A 6,860-nucleotide genomic window follows, 5' to 3' on the forward strand; every position below is an offset into this window, starting at 1 on the left:
AAGGGGCTACGGGCCCAGAAACGTTGGCTGGATATGTGAGTTTGATAATACACATCTTTTGATTATTGCACCATTTTAAGTCCTGGAGTGCCGCTGCCTTATTTCGTCTTATTATATATACACTGCTCAAAAAAATAAAGGGAACACTTAAACAACACAATGTAACTCCAAGTCAATCACACTTCTGTGAAATCAAACTGTCCACTTAGGAAGCAACAATGATTGTCAATCAATTTCACATGCTGTTGTGCAAATGGAATAGACAACAGGTGGAAATTATAGGCAGTTAGCAAGACACCCCCAATAAAGGAGTTGTTCTGCAGGTGGTGACCACAGACCACTTCTCAGCTCCTATGATTTCTGGCTGATGTTTTGGTCACTTTTGAAAGCTGGAAGTGCTTTCACTCTAGTGGTAGCATGAGTCTACAACCCACACAAGTGGTTTAGGTAGTGCAGCTCATCCAGGATGGCACATCAATGCGAGCTGTGGCAAGAAGGTTTGCTGTGTCTGTCAGCATAGTGTCCAGAGCATGGAGGCGCTACCAGGAGACAGGCCAGTACATCAGGAGACATGGAGGAGGCCGTAGGAGGGCAACAACCCAGCAGCAGGACCGCTACCTCCGCCTTTGTGCAAGGAGGAACAGGAGGAGCACTGCCAGAGCCCTGCAAAATGACCTCCAGCAAGCCACAAATGTGCATGTGTCTACTCAAACGATCAGAAACAGACTCCATGAGGGTGGTATGAGGGCCTGATGTCCACAGGTGGGGGTTGTGCTTACAGCCCAACACCGTGCAGGACGTTTGGCATTTGCCAGAGAACACCAAGATTGTCAAATCTGCCACTGGCGCCCTGTGCTCTTCACAGATGAAAGCAGGTTTTTACTAAGCACATGTGACAGACGTGACAGAGTCTGGAGATGCCAAGGAAAACGTTCTGCTGCCTGCAACATCCTCCAGCATGACCGGTTTGGCAGTGGGTCAGTAATGGTGTGGGGTAGCATTTCTTTGGGGCGCCGCACAGCCCTCCATGTGCTCACCAGAGGTAGCCTGACTGCCATTAGGTACCAAGATGACATCCTCAGACCCCTTGTGAGACCATATGCTGGTGCTGTTGGCACTGGGTTCCTCCTAATGCAAGACAATAGTAGACCTCATGTGGCTGGAGTGTGTCAGCAGTTCCTGCAAGACGAAGGCATTGATGCTATGGACTGGCCCACCCGTTCCCCAGACCTAAATCCAAATGAGCACATCTGGGACATCATGTCTCGCTCCATCCGCCAATGCCACGTTGCACCACAGACTGTCCAGGAGTTGGCGGATACTTTAGTCCAGGTCTGGGAGGAGATCCCTCATCAGGAGCATGCCCAGGCATTGTAGGGAGGTCATACAGGCACGTGGAGGCCACACACACTACTGAGCATCATTTTGACTTGTTTTAAGGACATTACATCAAAGTTGGATCAGCCTGTAGTGTGTTTTTCCACTTTAATTTTGAGTGTGACTCCAAATCCAGACCTCCATGGGTTAATAAATTTGATTTCCATTGATAATTTTTGTGTGATTTTGTTGTCAGCACAATCAACTATGTAAAGAACAAAGTATTTAATAAGAATATTTCATTCATTCAGATCTAGGATGTGTTATTTTAGTGTTCCCTTTATTTTTTTGAGCAGTGTACATATACATATATATATATATATATATATATAGAGAGAGAGAGAGAGAGAGAGAGAGAGAGAGAGACAAGGATTAATACTGCGCCACATGTGATATAATACAGATATGTTTGTGTAAAAATGGCAATACAATGTTACACTCCCCTATTGAACTAATGGGGCGTCAGCTGGGTCCCTCAGTATAAACAGGGGTGGTAATTCCCTGAGACAAGTAAAAATGGAAACGGGGGGATGAGGGATGTATAGCAACCAACGGTGTAAATAAAGTAAGTTTGCCAGTAATAAATACAATAAAACTATTTATTTGATACAATAATAAATTAAATGACATATATATATAAAATGGGACAACAATACAATCACAGCTGGACTAAAACACTTAAAATGAAAATCTAAAACTACAATAAAATCAAAATAAGCAGATTTTCCTTATCTGTGATATGAGGTAGGTATAGGTCTTCCAACGCGTTTCGTCACTTTGACTTCATCACAGGGCTGGGGTAGAATGGGACAAGCTGGCTATATATAGTGATATCAATCAGTGAACAATTATGACCCCACTTCCTGTTTGGGACTAGACTGTCATTAACTGTGCTTCATAACCATAATTACAGGTGCTTGGGAGTATCTTAATGTGCAAGAGGACCAGTGCCTAAAGTCAGAATGCAAAAACGAGTGCTCCTCAGAGCATAAAACACAGTCTTTTCAATACTAAGAGCCATCAGAGTGGTACTTCCGCCCTTCTTCCGGTGTCCGGGCGCGTCCGCGACTTCCACCCCACTTCCGGTATGGCACTGCGCATGCGCCCGCCCCGGGATGAAGGAGCAGACGTGTTTATTTCAGTTCTAGGATCACGGTGGCCATCTTTTTGTGGATGTTTGCAGTGGTTCACAGTGCGGCGGCCATCTTTCGGAGGAACATCTTAGGGGACATTTTTATGTTTTTGTTGCAGTGTTCCCATAAAAAAAACAGAGAACATATGTAAGGCACGGCTGTCATTCAAAATAGACTTTACAGTCGTGTTTTTAAAAGAAGCATACATTGGCATTGTGGAGGAATAATGACATATATTTAAAAGTGGACAAAGTGCATGTATTTAAATATGAATAAAGTGCATGTGCTTGTTAAATTAATTTTAAAACCTCATCTTGTAATAGATTACACAAAGTGCATATATACAGTGTACTTGGAGGTGCTAATCACATAGAGTGCATGTTATTAGGTACATCTACATTCCATATCTAGGGTTGATTGCATAAAATTCATATACCTATAAAGTGCACATTAAAAAGTGCTAGTGCTGATTATATAAAGTGCATGTATTTATCAAGTGCACATATAAAGTGCTAGTGCTGGTAATTCTAATTTGGAGGAATAACCCATACATTTGTACTACAGTGTTTAGTTCTCTATTGTACAGGGTTGTCATTCCGTTGACATGGAGTGTATACCTTTCTCAGGCAACTTATTTATTATTGTACTATACAGTACCTGATCTTCCCTGGTGGTCCCCCACACTGGTACTGATCAGGCCCAGCACTGCTTAGCTTCCAAGATCGGACGTATTTGGGCATTTCCAGCATGGTATGACTGTATCGACATTGTACCTTCTTAGTTAAAACTCCAGAAACCACTGTGAATTAAGTGAATCTAACATAGTGCATAGAAGTGGTTATACTAATTAGTGAGATGTGGGCGGGAAGAGGGGGTGGGGGCTAGGGGTTGTGGAAGGAGAAGGGAGGAGGAGGAAGGGGGGGGGGGCTAGGGGTTGTGGAAGGAGAAGGGAGGAGGAGGAAGGGAGGGGAACATAATTGGAATTGGATATGGGAGAGGAGTGGAGGGTGGTTGGGAATGGGGTGAGAAAAATTGCAGTAATAGAACTATAGAGGGTACTTCCATTCTTCATAGGAAGGGGGCGATCTCGTAGTTGTCATTGAATCCATTTGGTTGTAGGGTCTGTAGCTGGAAGATCCAATACATCTCTCGGCGCGAAAGCTTGTTGGCAAGATCACCTCCTCTGTCCCCCAATTTCACCAGTTCGATAACTTTAAATGTTAACGCCTCTGGGTTGGAGTTGTGTGTCACCGTAAAGTGTTTGGAGACAGCATGGCTTTCCACTTTGTTCTTGATGTTCCTCACATGCTCTTGTATGCGTTACTTAAGACCCCTTAAGTTACGCATACAAGAGCACCCTCCTCTGCTGCCACAATGTGTAAAAAGGTGGACTTTACTGCTTTGATGTGCAAAAAGGGGGACTCTATCTGCTGTAATGTGTAAAAGGGAGACTGTATATGAGGTGCCAATTCTGTTTCTTGCACACATCGCTAAAATGTCTAGTTATTGCACTGCTTTCCTCTCCCACTGTGTTTTCACACTGATCCCACTGTTTGTGTTCTCCCTACTCTACTGTCCCCTACCATACAGGTCTATGATCACCTTGCTCCCACTGATCTACAACTGTATTTAATCTACCACTGAAATTCCCACTGTATGTGATCACTCTGCTCCCAATATATGTGATCACCCTGCTCCATTTTTCCTCACTATTGTATCACTTTGCACCTATTGTCCCGTACAGTATGTGATCACCCTGTAGCCACTGTCACCCCACTTTGTGTTCACTTCACTTATGCATAAACTATGGCGGTCATTTCGAGTTGATTGCTCGCTTGCTACTGTAACGGGGGTAATCCACGCTAGATTTTGAATAACTGTATTGTGCTTTTATGCTAGTGCCTCCACCCAAGCCTTAAAGGTTATGTTCCCCAGGAGTAGGCTTGGGACAATCCCCTGAGGTCAGATAATATGCAATAACAATCGGTCTAGCAAGACTCATGTAACAGCAATTACTATAGTAAAAGAATTAATCACATATTGAAGAAAAAATTAAGTTTTATTATCTCAGGAACCCTTGTTAGTTCTTGACTCCTTTAAATGAAATCAGAGGTTAAACAGAAAAAACAGTAAATGGACAATAACAACATTTGTCAAAGAACTGACTTTTATACACACAAGTGTTACTTGTAGTAATTATTCTGTTGCAGACAAACCTTCCCGATCTTTGTCCCCTTTCTGACACTGAACCCTCTAGTAACCACTTTGTTCCTTTCCTGAAGGTATTTCTCTTACGGTCACTTGCAGGGCTATCTAGCTACATGGCTTCCATTTTGTAGCTTCTCTATACCTATATCACCTCCCCCAACTCTCCACTCTCACACTCACACACACCCAATATTAGCTTTCTGACAATATAATTTAACAACAGAGTAATTATATTTCAAAATATTTGAGATCTCAAATTACCCATTTTATTTTTGTAAGAGTGCACTTTAAATGTTAACTCAAGCCCGGGCTGAGGTTGTCCTGAAGGAGTTAATTCAATGGATGATATGGTTATCAGTTAAATTCAAGGCAAACGATGGTTAGATGTCTAGAATCCTGCTAATTAGCTGTATTTTATAGATGCTAGAAGTTTATCTCGGCTCATAGAAAGTTATCATCTGAAATAAGTACAATACATTTCTTAATGCTGGTTACTGGTTAGATAACTTAAACAGCTGGTGGGGTATTTTATTGCCTTGTGGAGAAGTAATAGGCCATCCAGTACTTTTAGTGATAACCTGTATAACTCCTGTAGTTCTCAGTCTCTAACACTTAAAGGGCAGATTCAGGTGATATGAAGCTGATGGCTGTAAGAATATGTATATGAGTTTCCTCCTGTCCCAGTGCTCTCTGATCAAGAACTGTCAGGGTACTAAGGCTATGCCAGGGTTTTCATATAGAAATAATATCCAATAGTATTAACCAAATGGTTTAGGGCTGCAGAAAAGGGTGACTTTCCCTGGCAGGTAGCAGTCTTATATAATTACTAGTTTTACACAGCTGAAGAGTTTGCCTCAGTCAGGGCGAATTGTAGAATCAGCAGTACATTATATCATCCCTTATATGCTATACTTCTTCACAGAATACACTATCCAGCATGCATATAAGCTGTGTATGGCTCTTTGTGCTAGAGGAAGCCTTTTAGTATCTCAGTTAATGAGGGGGGTTCAATTTAACTTAGGATCCGTTCACTGGGAACAGCTCTATATGTGAATGAACAGTCTACATAGACAGAGGGATGGCTAACAGTCTTGTTGGTAGAAGAGACAGGACCTCTGTTAAACTCTAGCTAGTGTGCTGTGTTGTGAGGGTTACCTTTAAGATCCTCTTGTCACCTCAGGAATATCTCTCTGCGGGCAGCCACACTCACAGTCTCTCCTCCAGGCTCGGCCTCACAAACTCAGTCACTGTATACTGGCTCTGGTAATGATTTTAGGACTGAACAGCTGCCACAATCAGGCAGATAAAGGGTGCGGATCGGGACCTCCTCCTCAGCTGGATGCACCTCACTGCTCCCCTGTCAACCAGCTGTCAGTACAGCCTCCTCAGATAATTTCCCATCCTCCAAATCCGTCCTTTCACTAGTGAGAGATGGCACTGCCTTTACCGCACAGCAGCCCCTGTCAGTGCCTCACTATTCTCCTCACAGCTGTTTCTGTCAGGGCTTCCCGCCTAAGGTAAGCCCCACCCACTCTGGCTTTTCTCTGACTGACCTCCTTGATGAGGGGCGGGGCTGGGTTTGTTTGTTTTCTACCCCGGATGGTTGCTGCCCCGCTCTCAAACTCCAACAGCTGTTTCATAGTTTCATAGTTCATAAGGGGGGCCTTAAAGTTATTAAGTCAGGCACCAGTCACATAGTGTCCTTTATTTCATAGGAAAAACCCACCTTTCAATACTATAATAATGTTAAACGGATCACATATTTTCATCTGTATCCCCCAACTTTGTATATACCTCCTTTCACATATTTACATACTGTATGTAATGTATATATTTTCTGACTGTAAACCAAACATTGATAAACTCATATAAGGTGTTACACTACTTTTTGCAGCCGTGCAAACGCATAGTCGCCACCCACTGGGGAGTGTATATTTGCTGTGCAAGGGTGCGTTCACATGTGCAGCCGAGCGGTACAAAAATAGTTTGTGCTTTCTGAGTAGCTCAAAACTTACTCAGCCCTTGCGATCACTTCAGCCTGTCCGGTCCCGGAATTTATGTCAGACACCCGCCCTGCAAACGCTTGGACATGCCTGCATTTTTCCAAACATTCCCAGAAAACGGTCAGTTGACACCCATAAA

The 6,860-nt window shown here is 43.2% G+C and overlaps 1 pseudogene; it reads right to left on the reverse strand.

Annotated features, from left to right (window-relative positions):
* Positions 1 to 3,155: 3,155 nt before the first annotated feature.
* LOC134933430 (5S ribosomal RNA) lies at positions 3,156 to 3,274 on the reverse strand (annotated as a pseudogene).
* Between the last annotated feature and the right edge of the window lie 3,586 nt (positions 3,275 to 6,860).

The sequence above is a fragment of the Pseudophryne corroboree genome, chromosome 1 (assembly GCF_028390025.1).
Source record: "Pseudophryne corroboree isolate aPseCor3 chromosome 1, aPseCor3.hap2, whole genome shotgun sequence".
Lineage (NCBI taxonomy): Eukaryota > Metazoa > Chordata > Amphibia > Anura > Myobatrachidae > Pseudophryne > Pseudophryne corroboree.